The sequence below is a fragment of the Bos indicus x Bos taurus genome, chromosome 21, assembly GCF_003369695.1.
Source record: "Bos indicus x Bos taurus breed Angus x Brahman F1 hybrid chromosome 21, Bos_hybrid_MaternalHap_v2.0, whole genome shotgun sequence".
Taxonomy (NCBI): Eukaryota; Metazoa; Chordata; class Mammalia; order Artiodactyla; family Bovidae; genus Bos; species Bos indicus x Bos taurus.
This window is the reverse complement of record NC_040096.1, coordinates 49244540-49258173: the sequence shown is the minus strand read 5'-3', so window position 1 is coordinate 49258173 and position 13634 is coordinate 49244540. Positions and strand designations below refer to the sequence as shown.

The following is a 13634-nucleotide window of genomic DNA, read 5'->3' as shown; positions in this document are numbered from 1 at the left end:
GAAAGTCAAGATAGAACAGTAGAAAAAAAAATATGATTGTAACTAAGACTTTTAATAGTTTGGCAAACAGAAACTACAGACTACTGTGGTAGGTGGCTATAAGCAGGTTCAGAACATACAGGGAAATATACATAGTATGGAGAGTAGATTTTTTTCATTGATATTTTCACCTTGGTGTTTACTGTGTTCATTCAAAAGTAAAGCTGGCAAGCAACTTTCACGACAGGAAGATTACCAACTGAAAGGGATATCACACTCCTCCAGTGTGTGTAACTTTCAATGCATCTTCATGATAGTCCTGAAATATAATCAGAGCAGAGTCAAGTAAGATGCTAAGGCTTCTCTTCAGATGCAGCAATTTCCACCAAAAGAATAAGTACAAATTCCCTTACTGAAGCTGTGAGTTCCAAACTTACCACCTTAGGATTCTGTGTGATTAAAACTATAAACTAGTCTCATATACTCTGCTAGGACCCTTTTTCTCCTTCGTCACCACAGATCATATTATTAATAGCACAACTCTCTTCATTTGTAATCCAAAACCTCGTTATTCCTGCTAGAAATGCCACAGAGCTTTACAACCATCTGAATCTCAGTCACCTTTCAAAAAGAGATCTCATCTCCTTTGTGCCCTTTGTGAAATCCTCTTCTAATCTCTTCATCGCTAAATACTCATAATCTTTGCAGTCTAAATTAGTGCTTCTTGGAAATTCCCTGGTGGTCCACAGCACTTTCACCGCTATGACCTGGGTTCAGTCCCTGGTAGGGAACTAATATCCCACAAGATGCCTAAAATAAATGTTTCTTTTTTTTCTCTCTACTTGTGGCAAATGGGGGCTACTCTCCACTTGCAGTGCACTAGCATAGGCTCTAAGCACAGGCTTCAGCAGTGGCAGCATATGGCTCAATAGTTGTGACTCATGGGCTTAGCTGCTCTGCCACATGTGTGATCTTGCAGGACCAGGGATTGAAACAATCTCCTACATTGGCAGGTGGATTCTTTACCACTGAGCCACTAAGGTAGCCCCAATAAATGCTTCTTGAACTATCTGTGGTAAAATGCCATTTAAAAATTTTTTCTAATCCTTTGTGGACTGAGCCTTTTATAAAATGAAATTTAAATGAATTACCAGAATTTTTTAAACATGTCAAATAGAAACCAAATTTTATTATAAATTTGACAGGCATATAATTTCTCTGTCAAATTCCTATAAAAGTTTCTAAAGCTTATTCTTAATTTCTGTACTTATATTTCAGCACAGTGGTAATAGTCCACACACTGCTATCAGTCTGCAGACTGCACTTTGGGTTTTTTCATTTTGTTTTTAAATTTTTATTTTGTACTGGAGCATAGTTGACTAACAATGCTGCGTTAATTGCAGGTGTTTAGCAAGGTGATTCGATTATTCTGCTCAATATTCTGCAATAACCTAAATGGGAAAAGAATTTACAGAATGCCCTTTGAACAGCATATATCTAAACAACTCAGGGTTTAAATTAATGAATATTCATTTATTTGGAAAAAAACTGAAACTTGAATTCATCATTTGTTTAAGCAGGACTCAGATATGAAAGGGACAGTAACTCTGGAAAGTGGACACTACATGTATGTACAAAGGCACAGATGTGAGAAATGACATGGCATGTTGCTGACACAATGAACTGAATCGCTCTTACTTGAGGGGCATGTACTGCGAGAGAGGGAACTAAGAGCCAGGTAGGGCTTACAGAGGGAAAGATAAGTGAGGAAAAAGTCCCAAATATTTCTAAAGAAGTACCATGATAGAATCAGTGTCTTTGAAAAAGTAAGCTGGGAGTGGCCCGGCTGAGGAGGGACTTTACACTTACAGTGTTATATATTAGACCTTTTTTCATGTCCTCCAGAGCCTGGAAAAGTGCTCAGTAGATGATGGATGGAAAGCATCTTCATTAAGTAGCAGGTGTTAAAAAATACTTGAAATTCTGTTAGAGGTACTAATTGAAAATATTCTATATTTACTACACCTGACTTCTAAAATTTAAAATAAAAAACAATGTACAGATACTTCACCTGTATAACAGTAAAGAAAACTCAGCTTGGAAAGAGTTGATCATTGGCCAGCAAGAGATTTGGCCAGCAACGAATTTCTGAAAGACAAAAACAGACAGGAGTGTATTAACAAATTAAACAGAACAGACTACAATAGGAGGAAGCTGCAACTGAGATGAAAGCTGACCTGCCCCCTGGAACCCCAGAGGGATTCTAGGCTCAGGGATACCCGAGGAGCTGTCTCAAAGGGTCATTAAAGAAGGGAGTAGCTAAGGACAGAGACAACCAGAATACCTGAATATAGAAAAACTGTACCCAGTCAAATACTCCACATTTATCTTCCTCTTCCACCTCTACTCACAAAGCATACATGGAAGCCTAATATTTATCCCTAACCAAAAATAACAAGAAGATAACTCTCCTTTGTGGCAAAGATGTTCAACTATCAACCTAAATTAACACACCTCCTTCTATAAGATAGAGTTGTCTCCAAGAAGGAACTGCTTAGCCAAACCACCCACCCCTTCTCAGAGCCCTCTTGTACCTAGGTACTACCATATGACTAGTTTTAGCCAATGGAATGAAATAGAAGTAATGGGTCATTTCCCTGCCAGGCAATGAAGTGTCTTCTCCATTCTCTCCTTCCCTTCCTCTAGGAGACAGAGAACCACAAGGAATTTTAAGGATAGCAGAATCACAAAAGAAATTCAGTACACTAAATCACAGGAAGGAAAGTTGCCTGCTGAGAAGACCCTCATTGGACGACTAAAGAAGCAAAAAACTAAAATGCTTTTTTGTTAAGCCATTGAATTTTCAGGTTTACTGGTTTCGGCAAATAGCACACTTACTAACGATAGCCTCTTTTTTAAAAAGGAAATAGGAAAAGGAGGAAGGGGAAAACATCAACAGAAAAATTAAGCTTCGGTTTTAGTAACCCAGAGGCAGGCCTTCCTCTTTGTGGCATTTGGAATATCAGCATCCTAACAGTCGGCTTTCTATCCACCCACACTAAAGGAGAGCCTGACAGCTGGCATGTTCCATCACACATGCATATTAGGACAAAGAACTAGGTCACTGGAATGGGAGGGACATGAATGATTATCACCAAGAGGTCAGATGTGGTAGCTTGAACTATTCTTGTAGTACCTTACCCTGTGTGGCCAACAGCAACTAGCACGTGCTTTCAACTTTCCGCCAACAAATTTCCTTGTCCAAAACTGCAACTTCATTAGTTAAACTGCCTTCCATGATACCACAGACAACAGTTTATCAAAAGTTTTGCTACTACGTAACACAATTCACCATTTTCCCAGCCTCCTGTAGTGGCTTCCTTGCTAACCACCAACCAGTTTCAAAGCCAATGGTATGTAATTGAAGTTTCTGTTATAGCTGCACCCCACTCTGAGGTACCCATTTTTAAATTAATCACCTTTTCAGGCAAAATAAGCAAACACAAAATATCAATAACATACAAAAATAAGCATGTATTTCTCACTTCGAGAAATAAATTACTTAAGTCAATTGGGGCAGTTCTGTTTCAGGCTGTAGATCAAGTTGACATCTTTCCCATGTGTTTCTATCTAGGGCTATACAGTGGCCAGCAGATGCCTGGAACCTGTTTTATTATGCAAAGATTGGCAACTCCCAGAGTGGCAAGTGGAAACATTTAACAGCTCCTAAAGCCTAGGCTCAGAACTGGTGCAGTCACTTCTTCCCAAGTTCTTCTGGCCAAGAAGTAAATATCTGCTGAACAGTTACCTAATCTGTCACAATTCACTCTCCTGCACACAAAGATTGTGACTACTGTGCAGTCAAAGATGATTAATATAAGAACCAAGACATTAAAGATTAAATTTTGCAATCTGGTACAACATGGAGGGAACCTGAAGGTATTATGCCAAATGAACGAGCCAAAGAGAAAAAGACAAATACTGTATGATTTCACCCACATGTGGAATATTTTTAAAAATAAACAGAACACACACACACACATGGATACAGAGAACAGATTGCTGGTTACCAGAGGAAAAGGGGATTGGGGAGAAAACAAATGGATAAAGAGGGTGTACGGTGATGGATGGAAACTAGACTTTTTGGTAGTGAGCACTTTGCTGTGCATAAAGTTGTCAATTTATTATGCTGTACACATATTATAAGCCAATATTACAACATATTATAATAAGTCAATGTTACCTCAATAAATATATATGTAACTGTATGTGTGTATATACACACACACACGAAAAAAACTTAAAATTACAATTAACTACCAAACACTGGTAGGAATTGGGAGAGGGAAAAGGAAGTAACTGAACTAAATCTTCATCTTTTATAAAGTGGAGGAAATAGATGGTGTTTAATCAACCAAGGAGTGTAGGTAAAAGCATAATAATTTAAAGTTTCCTGAAGAACAAACAATAAATTAGTTCAAATGTTTGTTTATGGGGGTAGGCCTAACAACTAGTGGCAAGGAATACTGTTGCTTTACATCAAAAGTACTGTTGTACTACATTTTTTTGTTGACATGTTCACGTATTACTCTAAGAAAAAAAGTAACGAATTTCTACTAGAAACTTCTCCCTTAAATGCTAGACTTCAGAGATGAGAGAATATTCCTATATATAAACTGAATACCATGGAAAAAACTGTGTAAGTGAAAGGAAACTTATACTTTCATTGTGGTACAAAAGTATGAGTCTCCCCTTTATATTCAGTACAAATGCAGAAGTAGTTCACATTCCTAGAGAATGCAGTTAGGGGCTAATAAATTTAATACTTAGAAATTTACTTAACATCACTTTTGCCATAAAGAATTCTTAATATGGAAAAATTTACTTATAAAACTTAAAGACTTAAGTGATCTGCTGTTACTCACAATATAGAGAATTGATATGAATACTACCCACCAAAAAGTATATAGGTACAACAAAAGGAAGATAGAAAACCAACACTAATAGATTATTTAAACAATAATTAACCCAAACTACAAATAAAACACAGGTCATTCAGGTCAACAATTCTTTCCATCCATGGCGGACATCACAAATCAAACATGGCACTCTGCCCAGTAACACAAGGGAACAATCTCAAATTCCAAAATTCATCTCAATACAGTACTCCTCACCCTCCAAAACTGATCAGAGTTAGCAAATCAAGTGAAACTTCTTTATCTTAGAGCAAAGCAACACTTCAATTAAAGTTTACTACATGAAAATATTTACTTCATTTCACCTTTTCAGCAATTAAAAAGCTTAACAGATTTTTCCAAAGGTTAGATATTACATTGAGAATCTTGCCGTAATTGAACATTAAGAATGTATTTCTTCATGGCAGAGTCTCGTAGCTACTCAACTCATATAACCTGGAAGTCTGCTGGATATTCAAGCAGTAAGGAAAGGCAAAAAGACTGTCCAAACACTTTTCAACAACTATTTAAAAGATCTGTTGACAGCTTAGACCAATTTTGTTCAATACAGAGTTCCAGGCATCTCTGGATCAAAGGTTATTACTGAGCCATGGTATCGAGCAGATGAGCAGATAGATGCTGGCCCACATTCTGTTCTGAACAAAGTTCCTTCCTCTCTTCACCCAAATCCCCACATCCCTCTGCCTAAAGCACTCCGCACATTACTACATCCTCCTTAACTCAGCTAAATGGACTAGGGCAGGACACTTCACCTTAAAGTAAGCCAATCAAGAGGAATATGATCAACTTTTTTGTGGCATATCTTCCAGAATAATCCAGTGAGATCTTCACACGAACTTCAACTGGAGACAAAGAATAAACTTGCAAATGAAAGTAGATACTTGAACTAGAAGACCATGTAAACTAGTCAGGGCCAGCAGCTGGGCCCTATGCAAAAGAAAAGAGCAAAGGACGCCTGCTGAAAAGGAGAGACTACGGAACAACTGGGCTTCCCTTGTGGCTCAGCTGGTAAAGAATCCGCCCACAATGTGGGAGACCTGAATTCGATTCCCTGGGTTGGGAGGATCCCCTAGAGAAGGGAAAGGCTATCCACTCCAGTATTCTGGCCAGGAGAATTGCATGGACTGTATAGTCCATAGGGTCGCAAAGAGTTGGACACGACTGAGCGACTTTCACTTCCACTTCCATGGAACAATTAATTACTGTTTTTAGTTCCCCATCTAGTTCCGGGGAGGCTCAGGTGTGTTCTAATGTATGCGTATGGATGTCCTCAAAACTCCCTAAAGTATCTCTAAAAAAAGAAAATGAAAAAAAAAAAAATCCCCGCATTACATAAACTAGTAAAGAAACTAAAGGAACCCAATTAAAATGACTACTTAGAGACAGCACCCTTGGAGTAACTGTGGGATACTGCCCATACACAATATAAGCTGTACAATTCGAACCAAGATAATTAAAATCAGTCAATTACTGATGTTGACTAGAAGTCAAGGTATCAACTTGCATTAAAGATAGCAATATTCAGCTTTTAACTACAAAAGGTACCTATAGAAACATTCAATCTCTTGAATTAAAGGCAAGAAAATAGTAATGCTATAAAAATAAGACATTCAAGTTAAACCTCTTTTTCTTTTTTCTTTAAACTCTGAAAGGAATGAATGAAAATACATATATATAAAATAGTTGAAGGAGTGGAACTGAAACACAGGAATTAGCTAGCAGGCCCTGCTCTTGGAACACAAAGTGGCTCCAGCCCACACACATGAAAGTTCTTTGGTTAAGAAGTTGTAATCCGGCATCCTGCCAGATTTCTGGTTTTGCTTGAATCTGGTTATGTTTGCCCTACAGAATATTTTTTATGTGAAAGCTGAAAATCAAGACATTTCATCTTTTAAAAAGTTAGAATTTTAGTTTCTCCTGATAAATTAGTAAACTTGGAAACACAGAGCCCAGTTTCCCATTGGGAAAAGCATCCTCTGGTAAGCCACAGTCCTCCCCACTACCTATTATGTTGCTGAGAACCCAATTCTTCCCCTGTTGCTCCTGACTCCATTAGGATGTGCTGTACTTGGTCACTCAGTCATGTCAGACTCTTTGCTACAGAGTAGCCCACCAAGCTCCTCTGTCCATGGGGATTCCCCCAGCAAGAATACTGGAGTGGGTCGCCATGCCCTCCTTCAGGGAATCTTCCCAACCGAGGGATCAAACCCAGGTCTCCCACATTGCAGGTGTATTCTTTACCATCTGAGCCACCAGGGAAGCCCAAGAACACTGGAATGGGTAGCCTACCCCTTCCCCAGGGGAATCTTCCCGACCCGTGAATAGAACTGGAGTTTCCTGCATTGCAGGTGGATATAAGCCTTTAGGATATGAGCTATCAATCTCTCCATTGATATAGATCTTCCACTTCACAAACTTGCACAACCAACTTGTGAGTGGCTTGGTTAAGATCAGTTCTGACATCAACAACACGGTGCAACTATTAACAGGAAAAAAAAAAAAGACTTGGTCCTTTGTCCTGCATCCAGCTTAGCAGTGCAGACTTTTCCTACCCTAAAGAAGTGTCCTTCAGTTCTTTGTCTCTTTTTCCTGTAATACAACCTCTCTAGGAACCATCCCAATCCCTCAGGCAAGGGTGGAGAGGAAGAATCAAATTATCAGTTCTAATCTCCCAGGAGGCTCCTGTGCCTCTAAGTAAACTTATGGATGCAGCTAATAGATAACTAGAAGGAAGTTACATCATCTCTACCAGCCAGCAGTGTCTGAAACTCACACCCTGCTCAGAAAAAAAAAAAAAAATTCTTTCAAAAAATGTTTGAATTTAGGCAACTTGCATGTTTACTGGTAGCCTTGAACATCTTTTCATAATGTAATTAACATAAAATTTTTGTCACAGATTTTTTCTGTATTGAAATTTCAAATGATTCAGTATATTTTTATAACTACTGTTTGGCAATGCAGAGAAAGCCAGAGGGAAAATATATTTAATATCCTAATAACCAAATTGGAAAAAGCATTAACTTTAGCATGTTAGAAAAGGAAGAACATAAGAACATTGAATGTTTTTCTCCAGAAAAACACATTAACAAGAATTAAGGTATCTCTACAAAAAAATCAATCATAATAAACATAACAAGAGAAACAGGACAAACACTTGACCATCAGCAGGCACACATACCACCCCACCAGGGTCCATATCCATCTTGATGCTATACTCTTATCCATTATTTGTTGCCTGGGTTTCAAATCCAAATAAGCATGAGGAGTTGCCATAGAGACAATGTGTCACTTTTGGAACCAGAAGCTTAGTACTACTGAGTACTTATGGTCTTCATAACGTCAGTACTTCCTCCCACACTTTGAATTATACATCCAACATTACACATTCCGACATTAAAACTTCACAAAATGTGATTTCATTCTGTCCTTTAAAGAAGTCAATTTGTTACTTTCTCAAAAATAGTTTCCCCAAAATAATTTATAGTTTATGTAGTATAGTAAATGTCAAGAGAAACAACCTAAGTCATTTTACATGTTAAGAACATACATACTCAATACATGCTTAATGGATTAATATTAAAGATTCTGGCTTAATAAAATAAATTGTACACCATTATTGAAATGTACTTTTTTAAAGAATTTTTTATGTGGACCATTTTTAAAGACGTGGACCAGTCTTTATTGAACATGTTACAATAGTTTCTTTTTATTTAATGTTTTGGGTTTTTGGCCACAAGGCATGTGAAGTATTAGCTCCCCAACCAGCACCCCTTGAACGGGACTACCAGGGAAGTCCCTGAAATACACTGTTTTTCAATCGTAACTGAGCGTAATCATATCTTATTAATTCATGTCTTAGCTCAATGTTATTAATAATAGTATTCCTACCATCGTTCATTTAATATGAAAATTAAATTATTTTCATATTAAATGAAACTAAAAATTTAAAAACAACACTAAGAAGCAGCATTTTATTTTATAGCAGATTGATACAGAGGTCCTCCTTGACTTATAATGGGGTTCTGTTCCAATAAATCCATCATAAGTCAAAAATACCATAAGTCAAAAACAATTTAATATACTTGGGAGAAACATCAATAACCTCAGATATGCAGATGACACCACCCTTATGGCAGAAAGTGAAGAGGAACTCAAAAGCCTCTTGATGAAAGTGAAAGTGGAGAGTGAAAAAGTTGGCTTAAAGCTCAACATTCAGAAAACGAAGATCATGGCATCTGGTCCCATCACTTCATGGGAAATAGATGGGGAAACAGTGGAAATAGTCTCAGACTTTATTTTTTTGGGATCCAAAATCACTGCAGATGGTGACTGCAGCCATGAAATTAAAAGACGCTTACTCCTTCAAAGAAAAGTTAAGACCAACGTAGATAGCATATTGAAAAGCAGAAACATTACTTTGCCAACAAAGGTCCGTCTAGTCAAGGCTATGGTTTTTCTAGTAGTCATGTATGGATGTGAGAGTTGGACTGTGAAGAAAGCTGAGTGCCAAAGAATTAATGGTTTTGAACTGTGGTGTTGGAGAAGACTCTTGAGAGTCCCCTGGACTGCAAGGAGATCCAGCCAGTCCATTCTAAAGGAGATCAGCCCTGGGTGTTCTTTGGAAGGAATGGTGCTAAAGCTGAAACTGCAGTACTTTGGCCGCCTCATGCGAAGAGTTGACTCATTGGAAAAGACTCTGATCTGGGAGGGATTGGGGGCAGGAGGAGAAGGGGACGACAGAGGATGAGATGGCTGGATGGCATCACTGACTCGATGGACGTGAGTCTGGGTGAACTCCGGGAGTTGATGATGGACAGGGCAATTCATGGGGTCACAAGGAGTCGGACACGAATGAGCGACTGAACTGAACTGAACCTACCAAATATCACAGCTTAGCCTAGGCTACCTTAAACATGCTCAGAACACTTATATTTAGTTGGCTAATCATCTGACACAAGCCTATTTTATAATAAAGTGTTTAATATCTCATGTGATTGATTGTACATTGTTCTAAAAGTGAAAAACATAATTTTTTTAGGGTATTTGGTTGTTTACCCTCAATATTGTGGTGCAACTGGGATATGTGGCTCACTGCCACTGTCCAGCATCACGAAAGAGTATCATACCATATATGACAAGCCTGGAGAAAATCAAACGTAGGTTTCTACTGAATGCACATCACGGTTTCACATCACTGTGAAATTAAAAAATCATAAGCAGAATCACCTACTTTGGAGACTATCTGTATTTTTATTTCCTTTAGGAACTATCCCTAATAATTAAAAATTATTAGTGGTATCTAAGGCAGGTATCTGCCTGCGAATGCAGAAGATGCAGTTTTAATCCCTGGGTCAGGAAGATACCTTGGAGGAAAACCCATTCCAGTATTCTTGCCTGAGGACTCTCATACACAGAGGAGTCTGCTGGGCTTACAGGCCATGGGGAAGCAAAACAGTAGGACAAAACAACAACAACGAGAGGGTAGTTTGTTGCCAATAAAACACTAAGAATAAGGAAAAATATCATTCTCAGATCAATCAGAGAATATCTCCAGATCATCAAAGAATCAGAGACTGGGAACCCTCATACATAGCTGTTAGGACTGGAAAATGATAGTCACTATAAAAACAGCTCTAAGTTTCTCCAAAAGTTATACATAGAACTATCATACAACCTATCATTTTCACTTCTAGGTATCTACTCAAGAAAAACAAGACCATATGTCCACAAAAGACGTGCAAACGAATATTTAAAGAAATGGTATTCAAAACAGCCAAAAACTAGAAACCTAAATGTTCATCAGAGAATTCCCTGGGGGTCCAGTGGTTAGGATTTGGTGCTTTCACTACCAGTGCTGGGATTCAATCCCTGATCATGGAACTAAGAGTGGCCATAAATAAACAAATAATGTTAATCAACTGGTAAATGAGTAAACCATAAATAAAATGAAATTCTATTTAGCAATAATAAAAGGAATTAATGACACAAGATCAAAAACATTATGCTAAGTCAAAGAAGACAGACATAAGAGATCATATACTGTATGAGTCCATTCATATCAAATGTTCAGAAAAGTAAAATTTACAGAAAAGGAAGGTACATTCATGGTTGCCTGGAGGTAGAAGTAGGGATTAGCTGTAAATGGGCATGTGGAATCTTATTAAAGAGATGAAAATGTTCTAAAACTGATTTATAGTGTTGGTTGTACCACTTGATAAAATAAATTATTAATGTGTATACTTGAATGAATTATATATGAAAAATATACCTCAATAAAATAGGATGTTTTCTTTTTTAAAGTCAGAGAACATTAGAGCTGCAGGGAACCTTGCCAGAACTTATACAAATGAAGAAAGTGAGGCCCCAAAGGGTTAAATAACTTGTTTAAATGTTATCCAGTAATCCTGACAAAAGTAAAAAAGACTAAAATTCAGCCTCAGCCTCCTGCAAAAAATAAAATGCCATGGAATTGTTTAAAATTACAATAACAGTTGCATAGATTTCTTTGTGAGGAGTTCTAGAAGTATTAAAATTTGAGAACCTAAAAGAATGTTTAAAACATAAAAATCCTAAGAATGTGATGTTTAGAAAAATTTTTAAAAAGCTAGAAAAACTCATTTGTCACTCTTTGAGGCCATATAACTTTCAAAACTGGTAATAAAAGAAAAATAACTAAACATTTTTTCTGACTTTCTGATAAAAGCTGTATTTCAGGGTAATGAAATGCTGCCAGTTTATGACAGAAAGCTTCTCCAATAGAGAGGAAGAATGCAAATTAATAAATGTAGATGGAATTAAAAAAAAAACACAAATTATCATTTTGAAGCCTATAATAAAATTATGATTCAGGCAAGAATTATCAATTATTATTAAGGCCATTAAGTGAATGGTTGAAGGCAAAGTTGAACATTTACAGAAAACATCATACCTCACAGATTACTTTGCTTTATGGAGACTTCACCAACCTAATCAAGCCATTAGCATTAAATGTCCAGGTTTATTAGAACTTCAGGTACTAGAGTTATAAGCTAAACACCAAGAGAAAGTAGTCAAACAATTACAGAAGGGAAGATATTCTCCAGGACAATATGCCTCCTCTTAGCTAATCAGAGAAAAAAAAAAAAAAAGTAGGGGTGACTAGATTGAGATTTTGAAATATAAACAAAAACAAATATGGTCCTTAACTGGATCCTGGTTTGGACAAGATGGCTATAAAGAATATTAGGGAGATAACTAGATAAACTTGAAGATAACAGAAGTTATCTTAAGTGTGATAACACTATTTTTGTAATATACTATTATGTTTTCAGAAATACATATTGAAGTACTTACAAGTGGGAGATTCAGATACCCATGGTCCACTTCAAAATATTTCAATGAATTTAAAAAATAAAAAATTCAAATCCAAGTCTCAACTTCCTAATTCATTGCTGTTTCCATTACTGCTCATTAATTCATTCATAATTATAAGAAGAATTACATAGAAAAATCTCTTGCAGACAAGAGGTTCAGAGACGTGATCTACCACGAAGGAACGCATTTTTTTGTTGTTGGTTTTTTGTTGTTTTTACAGCTACCGAAAGACACGTAACTCAGAGGTAACAACTCAGTATCACAGGCAACAAGACACCAAAAGGCATCAAAGCATGACGAATGGAGAATTTTGCCCTCAAAGAGCTAAAAATATCTTGTAGAACAGTTTCGTGAAGTTAATTACAAGAGAACTAGGCTGTTTCAAGATCATAGTTAAGGCTCTGAAGCGGCAGCCCACTAATGCAATCCTCAATTGTTACATAAAATTACCTATTCCCTTCTGACTTCACTGCCCTGTACAACCAGTTTACTACTTTTCAAGATGTGGTGAAGTTAACGGACACTCTTTCGAAAATCCCTCTCTCAAGCGAGGGCAGCCAAGCTAAAGAAAACCTTCACCGTAACAACCAGCTTCTTTACACCTAGGGCCTCAAAACAGGGAACGCGGAGCCTCCTCCCTCGGAGACCAGAGAAGACGCCGATTATCAACCAGCAGATCTAACTCATTTGCCTTGTTTTCGCCTGTCTCTCTAAATCCAAAGGGTGGCGCTGTCCTCATTCCTTCCCCGCACACCAGGTGTGCGCGCAGGTCCACTTCGAGGTCCGACCGAGGGGTGGCGGCGTCCACTGACGACCTCGGTCCGGCTTCGCCGCCGCCCCGGCCCGCGCGGCTCCTCTCCCTACCCAGCCCCTCCGAGTGAGCCCGCGAAAGCGCCCGCTCCCCTTCTCAGGGGCTCTCTCTCAGAAACTCTCCACAACACTCGGGGCAGGCGAGACGGCTAGGAAAGACACAAGCCAGCACTCTGGCTCTGAGCCCTCAGCCCAGAAAGAGAGAAGCGTATAATGAAAAGCGTCGCGACCTCTCGCACCAACGCGAGTTAACGCCACTTCGACCGCCAGAGCCCCCAAGATAACCGACTTGCAAACTTGACTGGACTGAGTGGTCTCTGAAAGACGGGAGAGGGCGCCCATCTGCCGGCACCGCCAGCGCTTCCCGCCCCGCCCCACCGGCCTACGTGCGTCAGGAATCACGTGCCTCGTCTCTCTTTCCTACCGGCAAGCGGGCGCGCCCTTCTTCCGGAAGTCGCGCCCAGTCACGCCCAGTCTCCGCCTACCACCGGTGACGTCAAACTCAGCGCCTACCAC

General features: G+C 38.6%; 1 long non-coding RNA gene across 4 annotated transcripts in view; it reads right to left on the bottom strand.

The window, feature by feature from the left end:
* LOC113879632 overlaps positions 1-13531 on the bottom strand; it is a 77981-nt gene extending 64450 nt beyond the window's left edge. For all 4 annotated transcript variants that reach the window (XR_003507399.1, XR_003507398.1, XR_003507400.1 and 1 more), the window contains exons 1-3: positions 13349-13531; positions 2051-2127; positions 171-298 (exon numbers count right to left, since the gene is read on the bottom strand). This is a non-coding gene — a long non-coding RNA (uncharacterized LOC113879632). The remainder of the gene's footprint in view (positions 1-170; positions 299-2050; positions 2128-13348) is intronic.
* Between the last annotated feature and the right edge of the window lie 103 nt (positions 13532-13634).